The sequence below is a fragment of the Mustelus asterias genome, chromosome 1 (genome assembly GCF_964213995.1).
Source record: "Mustelus asterias chromosome 1, sMusAst1.hap1.1, whole genome shotgun sequence".
NCBI classification, from domain to species: domain Eukaryota; kingdom Metazoa; phylum Chordata; class Chondrichthyes; order Carcharhiniformes; family Triakidae; genus Mustelus; species Mustelus asterias.
The window spans coordinates 113710204-113727708 of record NC_135801.1 but is presented as its reverse complement, the minus strand read 5'-3'; the positions used below and the strand labels follow the sequence as shown (position 1 = coordinate 113727708).

General features: G+C 47.7%; 1 protein-coding gene across 1 annotated transcript in view; it reads right to left on the bottom strand.

The window, feature by feature from the left end:
• spata18 (spermatogenesis associated 18) overlaps positions 1–17505 on the bottom strand; it is a 90116-nt gene that overhangs the window by 674 nt on the left and 71937 nt on the right. The gene's annotated exons all lie outside the window — the stretch shown is intronic.

Here is a 17505-nt window from a genome sequence, read left to right as displayed (position 1 = left end):
GACAATATCTAGGTACGGGAAAGGTTTGTGATTGAAACTTTCCTCTTTATCAAGACATCTGGTTAGAAATTGTCCCATTAGGCAGACACAGGATGGGTTCATGAACGGCAGGCCATAAGACCATAAGACGATAAGATAAAGGAGCAGGATTAGGCCATTCGGCCCATCAAGTCTGCTTTACCATTCAATCATGGCTGATAAGATTTTCAACCCAATTCTTCCTCCTTTTCCCCGTAACCCTTGATCCATGTTTAACTAATTTATTGGAATTCTTTGAGGATATTACAAGTGCAGTGGACAATGGGGAACCTGTGGATGTGGTGTATCTGGATTTCCAGAAGGCATTTGACAAGTGCCGCACAAAAGGCTGCCTCATAATATAATGGTGCATGGTGTTACGGGTAATGTATTAGCATGGATAGAGGATTGGTTAACTAACAGAAAGCAAAGAGTGGGGATAAATGGGTGTTTTTCTGGTTGGCGATCAGTGATGAGTGGTGTGCCTCAGAGATCAGTGTTGGGATCGCAATTGTTTACAATTTACATAGATGATTTGGAGTTGGGGACCAAGTGAAGTGTGTCAAAGTTCACAGATGACACTAAGATGAGTGGTAGAGCAAAGTGTGCAGAGGACACTGAAAGTCTGCAGAGGGATGTAAATAGTTTAAGTGAGTGGCTAGGGTCTGGCGTACAGAGTATGTTGTTAACAATATAATGATATAACAATGTTGGTAAATGTGAGGGGGTAAAATTCCAGCCAAAGGGTTGTGAGTCCATGGAATTCCCTGCCCAGTGAAGCAGTTGAGGCTACCTTGTTGAGTGCTTTTAAGGCAAGGATAGGCAAATGTTTGAACAGTAAAGGAATTAAGAGTGATGGTGAGTGGGCGGGTAGGTGGAGCTGAGTCCACGAAAAGATCAGCCATGATCTTATTGAATAAGGCTCGAGGGGCCAGATGGCCTACTCCTGCTCCTAGTTCTTATGTTCTTATGTTCTTTTGGACAGGATATTTCCTGTAGAAATGTAAAGTTCCACAACAGGTTGAAGTGGTTGACATTGAGATTTATTAGATTGAAGCATAATAACCTTCTAACAAAAAGAATCATAGGTTCCAAAATCCTCAGGTTCATGTCTAAGACAATGATGTATGTTGGTAGCCCAACAAGGACAAAAAAATGAGATATGACTTGAGAATGTCAGGTCCTGAGCCCAAAAACATGTGGTTTCCAATTTGGTAAGAAGTTTAACAACACCAGGTTAAAGTCCAACAGGTTTATTTGGTAGCAAAAGCCACACAAGCTTTCGGAGCTGCAAGCCCCTTCTTCAGGTGAGTGGGAATTCTGTTCACAAACAGAGCATATAAAGACACAGACTCAATTTACATGAATAATGGTTGGAATGCGAATACTTACAACTAATCAAGTCTTTAAGAAACAAAACAACATGAGTGGAGAGAGCATCAAGACAGGCTAAAAAGATGTGTATTGTCTCCAGACAAGACAGCCAGTGAAACTCTGTGGGGGTTACAAATAGTGGAACATGAACCCAATATCCCGGTTGAGGCCGTCCTCGTGTGTGCGGAACTTGGCTATCAGTTTCTGCTCAGCGACTCTGCGCCGTCGTGTGTCGCGAAGGCCGCCTTGGAGAACGCTTACCCGAATATCAGAGGCCAAATGCCCGTGACCGCTGAAGTGCTCCCCAACAGGAAGAGAACAGTCTTGCCTGGTGATTGTCGAGCGGTGTTCATTCATCCGTTGTCGCAGCGTCTGCATAGTTTCCCCAATGTACCATGCCTCGGGACTTCCTTTCTTGCAGCGTATCAGGTAGACAACGTTGGCCGAGTTGCAAGAGTATGTACCGTGTACCTGGTGGATGGTGTTCTCACGTGAGATGATGGCATCTGTGTCGATGATCCGGCACGTCTTGGAGAGGTTGCTGTGGCAGGGTTGTGTGGTGTCATGGTCACTGTTCTCCTGAAGGCTGGGTAGTTTGCTGCGGACAATGGTCTGTTTGAGGTTGTGCGGTTGTTTGAAGGCAAGAAGTGGGGGTGTGGGGATGGCCTTGGCGAGATGTTCGTCTTCATCAATGACATGTTGAAGGCTCCTGAGGAGATGCCATAGCTTCTCCGCTCCGGGGAAGTACTGGACAACGAAGGGTACTCTGTCCACTGTGTCCCGTGTTTGTCTTCTGAGGAGGTCGGTACGGTTTTTCGCTGTGGCGCGTTGGAACTGTTGATCAATGAGTCGAGCGCCATATCCTGTTCTTATGAGGGCATCTTTCAGCGTCTGGAGGTGTCTGTTGCGATCCTCCTCATCCGAGCAGATCCTGTGTATACGGAGGGCTTGTCCGTAGGGGATGGCTTCTTTAACGTGTTTAGGATGGAAGCTGGAGAGGTGGAGCATCGTGAGGTTATCCTTGGGCTTGCGGTATTGTCTTGATGCTCTCTCCACTCACGTTGTTTTGTTTCTTAAAGACTTGATTAGTTGTAAGTATTCGCATTCCAACCATTATTCATGTAAATTGAGTTTGTGTCTTTATATGCTCTGTTTGTGAACAGAATTCCCACTCACCTGAAGAAGGGGCTTGCAGCTCCGAAAGCTTGTGTGGCTTTTGCTACCAAATAAACCTGTTGGACTTTAACCTGGTGTTGTTAAACTTCTTACTGTGTTTACCCCAGTCCAACGCCGGCATCTCCACATCATCGTTTCCAGTTTGGGCATTGGCCTAGGCTGTGCAGAATTTCTGTTTGCTCAAGGGTGGCCCATGATGTTGGAGAAGACATGGTCAAGGGGAGGTCTTCCCATGTTGAGAATGTCCTTGACTTTCACTTCCCTCATGCACACCAATCTAGTTGTTGGGAAAGGCATGAAATGCAGGACATCGTAGGGTGTGGGGCAGCAGTGCAGAGGGTAGAGTCCACAAGTAGGTGTGCCTGGAAGACCCTGGAAATGCTGTCTTACAATTTGTAAGTTTTCCTCTCTTATGAAGGGGGCCCATCATTTGGATAGTGTTATAATCCAGGTCAGAAACTCCAAGGTGTTTTAATCAAGTCAGCCTGGATCGTAAGCTTTGCACTTTGAATGTTGGCATGTGTAAGCATAAGATGTTTTACTTCAGGTATGATTCAAATGACCCACTAGGGAGCTTTTATCAAACAAAATTTATTTAAGAATACAGTTAACATGTATGGAAAAAAAATTAGCAAGAACTTTTACCAATTGCAAACAAGAAAAAACAATCATGGATATTGTATAAACCTTAACAGCGCAATGTACTGTTCCAACCAAACAAACATTCCGACAAGCATACATCCATCTTAGAAAACAGAAAATAAGTATGCTCACATGATGCTGGATCTTGCAGCTTTCCAACCCCCTCTGTGGTTACTCATTTGGGTGGTAAGTTGAAAATGCTGAGGCCTTCCAATCCTGGAACTTTCAACACAATTCAAGAGACAGAGGCACTCCTTGCCTCTCGCTTCTAGCTAGCCAGTCACCAAGAGCCAAACCTCCAATACCAGGGAGAGGGACAGAAACACTGTTTTCAGTCTGGATTCCAAACAGCTTCTAACTAAACTGAAAGTGACTCTTGAGTTTCCCTATGATGGAAGCACCTGACCTTGACCTGTCAATCAGTTGCAAACCAGACAATTCAAAAGGGTAGTAAAACTTGTAAAACTCCAGGATATTGCATTAGGCCCAGATTAAAAATAAACAGAAGTCTATTATATGACCCAACAACAATAAAAGAACATCAGCTCAGGGCCCATAACAAAAAAAAAGTAGGGTCACTTACAAACTGCAGAGAACATAATTAAAAATACACTTCTTAAAGGTACTGCAGCGTCACAATAGCTAACCTTTGGGAGTGGAAATGTCAGCAGCTCTGCCAAGTCATTATCTGGCAGAGTTGGCAGAGTTTTATGGTCTTGCTTGTCCCAAAACCATAATGTCCTGCCCGAGGTCAACAGACCTTCCCCTGCTCCGTCGCTCACCCGCTCTGATTCCTGTGGCAGGCAGGGCGGTAAAATTCCGACCTTTCTGCTCAATTCTTTTTTAAATTCATTTGTGGGACATGGGCATCGCTGGCTGGCCAGCATTTATTGCCCATCCCTAGTTGCCCTTGAGAGGGTGGTGGTGAGCTGCCTTCTTGAATCGCTGCAGTCCATGTTCTGTGGGTTGACCCACAATGCTGCTGGGGAGGGAGTTCCAAGATTTTGACCCAGCGACTGTGAAGGAACGTGATATATTTCCAAGCCAGGATGGTGAGTGGCTTGGAGGGGAACTTGCAGGTGGTTGTGTTCCCATGTATCTGCTGCCCTTGTCCTTCGAGATGGAAGTGGTCGAGGATTTGGAAGGTGCTGTCTAAGGATTTTTGGTGAACTGCTGCAGTGCATCTTGTAAATAGTACACACTGCTGCTACTGAGAGTCGGTGGTGGAGGGATTGAATGTTTGAAGATGTGGTGCCAATCAAGCAGGTTGCTTTGTCCTGGATGGTGTCAAGCTTCTTGAGTGTTGTTGGAGCTGCACCATCCAGGCAAGTGGGGAGTATTCCATCACACTCCTGACTTGTGACTTGTAGATAGTGGACAGGCTCTGGGGAGTCAGGAGGTAAGTTACTCCCCACAGTATTCCGAGCCTCTGACCTGCTCTTGGAGCCACTGTGTTTATGTGGTGAGTCCAGTTGAGTTTCAGGTCAATGGTAACCCCAAGGATGTTGACAGTGGGGGATTCAGTGATGGTAACACCATAGAATGATAGGGGCAGTAGTTAGAGTGTCTCTTATTGGTGATGGTCATTGCCTGGCATTTGTGTGGCACAAATGTTACTTGCCACTTGTCAGCCCAAGCCTGGATATTGTCCAGATCTTGTTGCATTTGAACATGGACTGCTTCAGTATCAGAGGAGTCGCGAATGCTGATGAACATTGTGCAATCATCGGCGAACATCCCACTTCTGACCTTATGAAAGAGGGAGGGTCATTGATGAAGCAGCTAAAGATTGTTGGACCTAAGACACTATCCTGAGGGGCTCCTGCAGAGATGTCCTGGAGCTGGGATGACTGACCCTCCACAATCACAAGCATCTTCCTATGTACCAGATATGACTCCAACCAGGGAAGAGTTTGCCCCCTTATGCCCATTGATTCCAATTTCACGAGGGCTCCTTGATGCCACACTCGGCTGAATGCGGCCTTGATGTTGAGGGCTGTCAATCTCGCCTCACCTCTGGAATTCAGCTCTGTTGTCCATGTTTGAACCAAAGCTGCAATGAGGTCAGGAGTTGAGTGACCCTAGTGAAACCCAACTGGGCGTCACTGAGCAGGTTATTGCTGAGCAGGTGCTGCTTGATAGCGTTGTTGATGACCCCTTCCACCACTTTACTGATGATTGAGAGTAGACTGATTGGGCAGTAATTGGCTGGGTTGGATTTGTCCTGCTTTTTGTGTATAGGACATACCTGGGCAATTTTTCACATTGTTGGGTAGATGCCATGTAACTGTAAAGGAAGAGCTTGGCTAGGGGAACGCCAAGTTCTGGAGCACAAGTCTTCAGTACTGTTGCCGGAATGTTATCAGGGCCCATTGCCTTTGCAGTATCCAGTGCCTCCAACCGTTTCTTGATATCACTTGGAGTGAATCAAATTAACTGGAGAATGGCATCTGAGATGCTGGGGACCACTGGAGGAGGCCGAGATGGATCATTTACTTGGCACTTCAGGCTGAAGATTGTTGCTAATACTTCAGCCTTGTCTTTTGCACTGATGTGCTGGGCTCCTCCATCATTTAGGATGGGGATATTTGTGGAGCCTCCTCCTCTAGTGAGTTGTTTAATTCCACCACCATTCACGACTGGATGTGGAAGGACTGCAGAGCTTAGATCTGATCCATTGGTTGTGGGATCGCTTAGCTCTGTCTATCACTTACTGTTTTTGCCGTTTGGCATGCAAGAAGTCCTGTTTGGTAGCTTCACCAGGTTGATACATCATTTGTAGGTATGCCTGGTGCTGCTCCTGGCATGCCCTCCTGCACTCTACTCCCGCAGGTTCCCAAGTTGTAGCAATATTGGCCGAGGCACTCGTATTCTAATCAGCTGATCCTAAACTGATCATGGATTTTCTGATGGAGTCAGCAGAATCTGTTCCATCGCATCTACTCCAGCAAAATAGAACTGAGGATATTTGGGCTAACTTCACAAAGGAGTGCAGGAAGTAGTCTGTGTTTGCGGCAAGATATGCACAGTATTCAGGCTAGGGCTGATAAATGGCACGTAATGTTTACAGCACACAAGCGCCACAACTCCAATCAACCATCCAATATTCCAGGCCAGTGTTGGAGTGGGATGTAGTGGGGGAGGTGGTGGAACCAGAAAAAGTGCCTACATATAGAGTCAGACAATTAAGGACAATATGACAGATGCTCAACAGGTCCATGGTGCTATGAGCAATAAATCGTCACTAAAGCAGTTTCAAAAATCCCTCAAATCATTCTCAAATGTCACACATGGTACAAATGTCTGGAACAACTGATCTTGCGCCAAGGAATACCAGCTTTGAAATTTGATTTATGGTTAGAAAATATTGTAAATAAAACAAAAACCATGAAACAAGATGACCCAGTATCGTGGTTAATATTGCTGCAGATTTCCAATTGTTCATCCTCACCCCTTTCCAAAGGTGATGATGTCCAGCTGTTTGTTATTTTCCGAATGTTGATTTTGCTGTGAATTGTAAAATGGAGAAGAGATTGATCTGAGTTTTTACAATGACTGAGTGAATAAATACTGCCATCGACACCCTGGGCTCTGCCTAAACCTTCACAGATAACTTGTTAGAGCTGTTGCAGTGTTAGATAGACATAAGGAGGGCAGCTGTCCCTATTGAAAAGCAATCAGCATGTCTGACATTAGTGACACACTACCATCAGGAGGTTAGAGGAAGCTAGAGCGCCTTAATAAAACTGACAACAGGCTACCTTGTACCAAGTCATCTGGCAAGGTGGTATACCCAGGATAACTTTCCTACTTTGGAGGGAACAGGTCACCATTGGGTAACACATTCATAAACCTGTGTAACAGAAATAACAAGCTGGACAACCTTTCAACAAGGCTGTCAAGCATTTAAGGCAGTACGAGAAGGAGCCACAGACCTCTGCAAGCCTCAGGAGTGACAGTTGAGGAAATGGTCTGGTGCCATTTCCCATTTGCTCCTAAAGCCATTCACACAACCACACCAATGTCACAGAACTGGTTGACTGGTACACACTCCCCTGGCAGATTGCCGGTGAAGCTGAGGCATGTTTTGGGCCATTGAATTACTGCCAATGCCCATCAGCTACATCCTGGATTCGAGGGAGCGATTATGTGGGAGTGAACGGGAGGGAAGGGAGTAGTCAAGAAAAAGGGGGTGATTGGGAGGGAGGAGGTGATCAAGCAAGAATGGACAAGTGAGATGGAGATGGAAGATTTTTGACAAGGAGGGGGGCTGACCAGGATGGGGAGAGTTAACATAGAGGGCCTAATTTTACCATTGCGTTGCGCCCGTTGTCGGGCGCGAAAATGTGGTAAAGTCGGGCGTGAGGCCATTAACCCGATCTGCGCCGTGTCCGCACTGATGGCCACTTTACCGAGGCCCAGGAATGGCCGCGATCCGACTCGCACCCAAAACGGGCGCAACAGCGATTTAAATGTATTTGCATGCATTTAAATTGAACTAATGAACTGCCCGCCCAACTATATCAGCATTTCCCCCTTTACCACCGCATTCGTGCACTCAGATTCGGTGCAAAACAGACATGCTCGGCAAAAGGTCTGTTTTGGGCGCTCCAGCTTCTGAAGAGGTAAGTTCAGAGCTTCCAACGGCTCTCTGACTCAGATTGGTGATGGGGGGGGTGGGGGGGGGGGGGGTGTAGAGGGAGGCAGGTCCACATCATTCTCTGGTGACGGGGCGGGTGCAGGTGAAGGGAGGCCCGATCATTTTCTGATGAATGGGGGAGATGGAGGACAGATTGCTCTTGGGAGGCCAGATTGTCGTCTGCTGGGGGGGTGGGGGGGGGTGGTTGGAGGAGGGAGGAGGAAGCGGGTCAGATCATTCGCTGGTGAGGGGGGGGGGCGAGAGAAGGGAGGCCCGATCATTTTCTGGTGGTGGGAGGGGAGACGGGTCAGATTATCTCTGGTGGATGGGGATGAGGGAGGAGGGAGGCCAGATCGTTGTCTGGTGGGGGGGCGGGGGGAGTGAGGCGGGGGGGGTGAGGGGGGGGGGCAGATCGTTGTCTGGTGTGGGGGGGAGGCCCAATCATTCTCTGTGGGAAAGGGGAGGCCCAATCATTCTCGGGGGGGCGGGGGGGGAGTTAATTCTATCCCATCGCATTTCTAATTCTGATCATTCCTGTTATAAATGCTATTTAGATTATATTTCACTTGCCATGAATGTTGTTTTTTTACCCCTAAACCAGCAAGTTCAGAAGAAGTAGAAATTATCTTATTACCATTTCCCAAATTATCTTCTAAACTTGGAAATGCAGCTCTTAGAATTTACTGCAAGTTGGCTGTTGCTCAACACAATTGCAAAGGTTGTTGAATCAAGCAACAGTTATTTGTATATGTTTCATTACACAACTTCAATAAAGGCCTGGATATGTACCTCAGTGGATTTTGCAAGTACAGGCAGCAGAGAGAAGGGATTCCACAGCTATAATAGTGCACGTGCACTTAATTAGTGAAACTGTCAAAGTACTGGGCTGTGAGTATGTGAAATATACTGGGAGGGGGCCAGATGGATCTCTGGTGGGGGGGGAGCAGGGGGGTCCACTGCCACTCTGCGGGCGATCGGTGGGGGCGAATGGGGGCAGAGGGTCGCGATCGGTCTGGGTAGCGGGGGAGGTGAATGGATAAGGGGGACAGTTATGTTGTAGGGGTGGGAGTAATGTCTGTGGGGACCATCGCTCCCGGGCCGCTTTATCTGCTTTTTGCGGCTCGGGAGCGATGTGACCGCGGCACGATTTTCAAATTTGTTTTTCTAACTGCACATGCGCAGTTCAGAGCTCCGATTGTCTCGGATGCGCTCAGCCCCGCCCACAGCACGATTCAGACCCATGATTTGTTTTTCAGGCTAAGTGCGTACTGAGAATAGATTTCCAAGTCGGATCTGAATTGCGCCCAGATTCAGCACTTAGAACGAAAATGGTAAAATCAGGCCCAGAGACATAGAAACTAGAGGCAGGAGTACATTCGGACCTTCAAACCTGCCCCGCCATTCATTTTGATCGTGGCTGATCATCAAATTCAATATCCTGAACCCTCCTTCCTCTCATATCCCTTGATTCCTTTTGCCCCAAGAGCTTTATCTAATTTCTTCTTGAAATCAGGCAACATTTTGGCCTCAACTACATTCTGTGGTAGTGAATTCCACACATTCACCACCCTCTGGGTGAAGAAATTTCTCCTCGCCTCTGTTCTAAAGGTTTACCCCTTATCCTCAAACTATGATCCCTAATTCTGGACTCCCCCACCATTCTTTCTGAATATACCCTGGCTAAGCCTGTTAGAATTTTATAAGTTTCTATGAGTTCTATAAGTTTTAATCTAGAAGATGGGGGGTGGCGGGGCAGACATGATGAAGCAGGACGAGTACAATTGGAAGAAGGAGGTTGTCGTCAGAGGGTCGAGTCGGGACTGACCTGAATCTTCAGGACTGCTGAGGGTGGGAGGAGCACTTCCTAAATTGTGTTTTAGTTCCTGGGTTTATTATGATGAATGTTCCTCTCATTAGCTTAGAATTTGTAATCAAACCAACCACTGCACAAACATAAATAAAACAGCTGAGATTAGAAAGGAATTTGGAGTTCCATTCCACTGAAATTTCACCTAATTCAGTATTTACTCTATTTCTCAGCTCTCATGCTGTATTGAGGAAAATCAGTGGATTGGGTGAGAGAAAGGCACACAACGCCATCCAAGAAAACACAGAAAGAGTAAGTTGTGATCACTTTGAACCTGTACAAAATAGAACGTGCATGGTCATGAATGCTCATTAGAAGCTACAGTCGTATTAGACAGAGTGCAGACAGTATCCTACCAGCCTGTGCTGGCAGAAGCCAAAACGAAACATCTACTGTTAGATGTGATAATGCAATTGGACAGCACTGCATAGAATCATAGAATCCCTACAGTGTAAGAGGAGGCCATTTAGCCCATCGAGCCAGCACCGATAACAATCCCCCCCAGGCCCTATCCTCTTAACCCCACGTATTTATCCTGCTAATCCCCCGACACTAAGGGGCAATATAGCATGGCCAATCAACCTAACCCGCACACCTTGTTGAACAATTCCAAGTAGCTATAAAACTACAAATATTCAATAACTATACTACTAACCAATTTAAGAATCAGTTCGGCTCATAATGTAAATAAAAGCAAAATACTATAGATGCTGGAAATCTGAAATAAAAATGGAAAGTGCTGGTTGAACTCAGCAGGTCTGGCAGTATCTGTGGAGAGAGAAACAGAGTTAATGTTTCAAATCCATATGACTCTTCTTTCTTGAAGTGATATACATTCATACACAGGGATCCATTCTCTGCAAACTAAAAGAATATGTTCAAGACTTAACCCTTTTTAAATTACCCAGCAGCTTGAGGAACCTACAGTTCCCTGTTGCTTTCTCCATGTTGACCTGCAGAATTTTACGAGATTTTTTCTAAGTGTCCAGCTAGCGTGAAAACGGGAGAGTTCCTGATCCGCTTTTTGGGTGAGATTTCACACCCAATCATATACACTTAGGGCCCGATTTTACCATTTTGATTCTAAGTGCCGAATCTGGGCGTAGTACAGATCCGACCTCGAAGTCCGCTTTCCAGCGCGCCCATACGCTTTCAGCCGGCTCCAGTCCGATCCGCGCTGTGGGCGGGGCTTAGCATTGCCGGAACGATCGAAGATCTGAACTGTGCATGCGCAATTCGAAAAAAATTTGAAAAAGCGTGCCCGGGCGCTGGGCTGGAGCGCGCGGCTGTGGCGGTTTGTGCCTTCTTTACAGCTAAATGTTTCTGAAAGATTGCTTCCTGCTGTGTATCCCGTGTCCAGCGTACCCAGGCGGAACAATTCAAATAGAACATCAGTAGCTCGCTTTGGAAGGCAGGTCTATGCCAGGCTGTATCCTGTTTTGCTGGTTCGACCTGATGGCTCCACTATCAATATCCGATACAAGGAGCCTGAAAAAATTATTATGATGCCAGTCGATGTTTCCCTTCTGCCAGAAGCTGAAAGGAAAGCAAGAATGCGCAAACGTGTTCCCAAAAGAGCGAGAATGAAAGAGGAGCAATTTGAAGATGAATTTAAAGTTGACAATTATAGCAAATTCTGGAAGAAAAAGTAATCTTCAAAATTTTGGATTTTAGAAACAACCATCACTGGACTGCTTGACTGGAGTTGACATTGGGGCGGCACGGTAGCTCAGTGGTTAGCACTGCTGCTTCACAGCTCCAGGGTCCTGGGTTCGATTCCTGGCTCGGGTCACTGTCTGTGTGGAGTTTGCACATTCTCCTCGTGTCTGCGTGGGTTTCCTCCGGGTGCTCCGGTTTCCTCCCACAGTCCAAAGATGTGCGGGTTAGGTTGATTGGCCAGGTTAAAAAAAATTGCCCCTTAGAGTCCTGAGATGCGTAGGTTAGAGGGATTAGCAGGTAAATATGTGGGGGTAGGGCCTGGGTGGGATTGTGGTCGGTGCAGACTCGATGGGCCGAATGGCCTCCTTCTGCACTGTAGGGTTTCTATGATGATCAGTGGAACTTTGACAAATGCACATATTATTGTGATGTCATTAATAAATTGTGTTTTTTATTTATGATCTAATCCATTTATTTTATTAAAATGTGTTTCTACAGGAAGGATACAGGGAATGAAAAAACAGCTTCCTGTTTTTATTTCTACTATTACATGGCTTAAATGCAAGGAGAAAATGCTTTGAATGTTAATTAGACAATACCCATTCACATTAATTCTGTGCTTCCTGTTCCTGACTACATTTGTGTGGATTTGACTTGCATATATTTAGTTGTTTGTGTGATGTATCATTAAAACCAGTTGCAGGAAAAAAAAAGCAGAAAGCGGAGAGAGCAGCTCTCTGACACAGATCATCCTCTGGGGGGGCGGGGAGGAGGAGGAGGGGGCGGCTCAGATGTATCTCTGGTTGGGGGGGAGGAGGAGGGGGGGCGGGTCGATCATCCTCTGGGGGGGAGGAAGGAGGTGGGTTGGATGGATCTCTGGGGAGGTGGGGGGTCTGCTGCCACTCTGCGGGCGATCGGTGGGGAGGGAGGGGGGCAGGGCTGTCCACTGCCACCCTGCGGGCGATCCCTCCTCCCCACTGGAGGAATGAATCCCTCCTCCTGGAGTGGCCACTATGACCGGCGTGCCCCTCCGAATTGACAGACAGACGGGGGGGGGGGGGGCACCCCTCCGAATTGACAGACAGGTGGACGGGGGGGCGCATCTGTCTGCCAATTCGGAGGGGCGGCCCCCCCGTCTGTCTGCCAGAGATCCATCCGATCCGCCTCCCTCCTCGCCCCGCCCCCAGAGATCCATCTGACCTGTCTCCCTCCTCCCCCCCCAGAGGATGATCCGACCCACCCCCCTCCTCCTCCCCCCCAACCAGAGATACATCTGAGCCGCCCCTCCTCCTCCCCCCCCCCCCCCCAGAGGATGATCTGACCCGTCCCCCTCCTTCTCCCCTCCCCAGAGGATGATCTGATCCGCCCCCGTCCTCCTCCCCCCCCCAAGAGGATGATCTGACCCGCCCCCCCTCCTCCCCACCCCCCCCAGAGGATGATCTGACCCGCCCCCCTCCTCCTCCCCTCCCCAGAGGGTGATCTGGGTCAGAGAGCCATTGCAGGCTGTGAACCTGCTTCGGCGGTTCCCCTGCAAAATAAAAATCGGCTTCGGAGTTTCATTTTGCAGGTCACTAAAAGTGCGGATCCGGAACGGAACAGAAGAAGGTAAAATGGGATTTGATGGTAGAGTTGGGCGGGCAGTTCATTAAATTGATTTAAATGCATGCTAATGCGTTTAAATCGTTGGGCCGCCCGATTCAGCGCGGAATGGATCCACGCCCGAATCGGGTGTCGGTAAAGTTGCGATTTGCTCGGACGCGGGTGCAGATCGCGATAAAGGCCTCACGCCCGATTTTACCGTGATTTCGTGCCCGAAACCGGGCGCAAATTGTTGGTAAAATCGGGCCCTTAGTCTTTGAAAATATGGGCTAGACCATTTCTAGCCACTAGAGGCAATGGGCGGGGCTTACTACCTGACAACCTGCAGCTCAGATCGGAGCCACAAACTGCGCATGCACAGAAAAAGCACAAAAAAGCAGCTCTCCTGATAGATTTTCCCACCCCTCCTCTTCCCTGGGCCAGATACAACCTCCTAGTGCAGGAAGAAATGGCCTCATTCTTGCATTTGTTCTGATGAGTGCATGATGAAAAGCTTCAGCAACATGTCTCTTTTCAGCAATAAGAATAATAACAAATTGGTTCCTTGATTTTAAACATAGGTTTGGAAGTAGGAGTTATAGAGTAGGGCAGGGATATTCAGATGGTGAAGGAACTATTTGGACCCCATAACCTGACCACTGGTTTATGTGAAACTGTCCTCTATCTTTAATTGGGGAGCCATTATGATCTGCTGGAGATAGTAAGAGTGCTATTAAGTGAATTTAATTGGAGACCGGAACAAATAATGCAGAGGCATTGGAAAAGATGGAGCACAGATTAGGATGCCTAAGGCAGCTGACTACACTGGATAGCGACATGGGCTGAAATGGCCAAAGCAAATGAAGACAGATATGTCGGAGGAAGGGTTAAGGTGAACGGAGGGAGTAATGACACTGGACAAGAAGCACTGATTGAGATGACTGAGTGAGTGAATGAAGCAGACAGGATGGTGAGTGACTACAGGATGGGGGCGGGGGGGTGGGGGGTGGGGGAGGTTGCGGGCGATGGGAGGATGGCTATGGAAGAGCAACAAAGGTCAAATTGACCTCTGAGGGAAAGACAAAGTGTGTCCATTTTTAATTTCCTTTGACCTTGACTTGCTAAGAAATGTTAATAATCATTGCTACAATAACTGCAATAATTGAGATAAAACGCTGGAGTGAGATTATGAGTCTTGGCTGCGTAGGACAGACTGTTGGGGAGGATGTGCAGCAATAAAGGAGTTAGTGAAAAGATAATAAATCTGCGACGTCTGGATAGTAAAAAGGCTGACATTTTCTATGGAAAGTTATAGCTTTTGCAAAGCATGGATTTGAAAATGAAAGAGGTTATATTCCATTTAATTTCTATGGGCATCAATTCTGATATAATTTATTAAATTCAACAGCTTATAGAAGAATTATGATTACATGAAAACTGAATGTTATTACAGTTCAATGTCTTTCATCTCCCCAGCAACAACTTGGAATGGAAACAATGAGAGGCCGAAAGACAGACACTCACTAAAAGTTATTGTGGGTTTTGTTTTGAAGTTCCTTTTAGATGTAATCATACTCTTATTTCTATATTTTTTATTCCTGCTTTCAACTTTTTTGGCAGATGTAAGTTTTGTAAGATATGTTTTCATTTATTTTACTCTTTACCCAGTCAAGCTTTCCACAAAAACAGGTGAACAGGTAATCCGACTTGGCACCCTGATTTCCTCTTTTAATCTTGATGATAAATAACTGGTGTATTGTCATAGAATCATACAATGCCTACAGTGCAGAAGGAGGCCATTCGGCCCATTGAGTCTGCACCGACTCAGCATCCCACCCAGGCCCTATCCCTGTAACCTCATATTTTCCCCCCCAATCCCCCTAACCTATATATCTTGGAACATTAAGGGGCAATTTAATATGGTCAATCCACCTAACCTGCACATCTTTGGACTGTGGGAGGAAACCGGAGCGCCCGGAGGAAACCCACGCAGACACGGGGAGAACGTGCAAACTCCACACAGACAGTGACCCAAGGATGGAATTGAACCCAGATCCATGGCACTGTGGGGCAGCACTGTGCCACCATGCCACCCTTTATATCTATGCAGCATCTGTAGCAGCAAGTTTCTTACGTCTAAATCAATTCAAACCACCATGGGTTAATCCTCTCTCTGATCCCATGGGCCGCGATTCTCCCAAAAGCGCTGAATTGGCGGGAAAACTGCTCTAGAACCCAACTGTTTTGTCAGTTCAGCTTCTCACCTGAATCCCCGCACTCAGTGCACTGCAGTGGCCCCAGTCGTGAGTATCATTAAAAACCCAGGAGGGGTGGGGCTTATTCGCGCCGGAGTCTGACAGTTCGGAAACTCTGCGAATGCGCAGTGGCCCCGATCTGTCAGAATCCCCATTTGCTGGCCAGCTCGATCGCTGCCCCCACCACAATTCCCGGGCCAGCCCTGACCTCCCCTCCACCGTCCCGGAGCGCTCCAATGTACAGCCCACATCCCCAGCAGTGGTGATTCCCCCACACCCCTCACCCTGGCAGACCTCCACCCCCAGAGGCAGGCTCCCCCGGCAGACCACACCCCGCCCCCCCCAGCCCACCCCAATCGCTGGCCTCCCTCCATCCCAGACCGATCAGAATGGCAGCGGGACCCCCCCACCCCCACCGATGTCCCCCAGGCCCCACCCACAATAGGTTCCGCTCCCTTGGCACTGCTCGATGCCCGATGGGCAGTGCCAAGGTACCCCCTGGGCATGGGCACTTTGCCCATTGGGCAATGCCAGGGGGCACCATCCCCCCGCCGTCCGACCCCCCGGGGAGCCCCATTTGCCCCCCCCTTCATTCTGGTGAGGTCTCCCACTAGTTCCCTAAATGTGGGGAGCTAGTCTGAACCCCGCTGGAATGAAGTACTCCTGGCGAGGTGGGAGATTCAATCGGGACCGGTAAGTTCCCGATAATAGATTTAAACGACATTTAAAACATATTAAAAAAAGATTCAAATGGCTTACCTGCCTTCCTGCCGGTTTCCAGCGTGGTCTGACCGGGACTGTTCTCCGGCTCTGGGAGATGCGCATGCGTTCCCGGCACATGCGCAAATCCCGGTACAAGGCCGTCGACGCGCATCTCCCACCGCGACCCGCCAGAAAAGTTGCAGGTCGTGATGGGCGAATCGTGTCCATGGTTTCTATGAGGGTTTAACTTGAAATAGTGTCTAATGTTTATTCTGGGGGCTTCCTGAGCCTTAACTGACTGTTGGGCTGAAATAATTTAGTCAGGGAAAGGAATTGAAAAGACAGACAAACGCTTGCTTAATTCTGCAGTAGAACATGTTTGATCATATTGTTCGTCATGACTATTGATTCAACAGAATTGTATTAAGATTGCTGTAGGTGAAGATGATGGACTGTGGCATGCGAAGGACCGGCCAGCCTAGAAATTTATACAAGCATTTGAACTAGCAGCAGCCTCTTGGCCCTTTGAGCCTGCTCTACCAATCAATAAGATCATGACTGATCTGACTGTAACCTCAACCCCACATACCTGCCCACTCCCAATAACCTTTCACCCGTTTTTAACCAAGAACATTTCTGGCTCCCAATTAAAAATATTCAAAGACTGCTTCCCCCACCTTTTGAGGAACAGAATTTGAGAGACTCACAAACCTCTGAGTGAAAATATTTCTCCTCATCTCCGTCTTAAATGAGTGATCGCTTATTTTTAAACAGTGACCCGCTTCTAGGTTCTCCCACCAGAGGAGACATCCTCAGCACATCCATCCTGTCAAGACCCCTCAGGATCTTATATGTTCAATTGAATTGATGATGCTGCATCTCTTTCATAGGCAGAAAGCAGGCAACAAATAGGTATCTTTTCCAGATCCGTCGGGAATTGTCACAGGGGGATGGAAAATTTGGTAGACCATTGAATGGTCCATTTACCTCAGGTAGGAATTCCCAGTCTCAGGGTGGGAGGGATGGGAAAATCCTGCCTACAGTGCCTGACATTGCATGGTCAGCTGATTCTACTAACCCATTCCGGATGGGCATGGGAGGCGGGGAATCTGTAAAATGACAAAAGAACAAAGAACAAAGAAAATTACAGCACAGGAACAGGCCCTTCGGCCCTCCAAGCCTGTACCGACCATGCTGCCCGACTGAAGTAAAACTCCCTACCCTTCCGGGGACCATATCCCTCTATTCCTATCCTATTCATGTATTTGTCAAGACGCCCCTTAAAAGTCACTTAAAAGTCTGATGCTCTGCCGACTGAGCTATGCAGACTCATAGGCAGCGCGTTTCCACCACCATGGCATTTTACCAGTGGCAGGGAAGGTGGAGGATGGCTCTCCTACCCAAAGACCAATGAACCATTTAAGTGGCCAAATAAAACCTCCGGCATTTTACCAGTCACGTGTGGGATCCTGATACATGTGTAGACCACGTGCTGAACAGTGGTGACCTTCCAGCTGGCTCGAGACCCCTAGTTGGGCACAGTGTGGCCCATGGTAGTAAATGGCTACCCACATAGCAACAACCAGACCATGCCC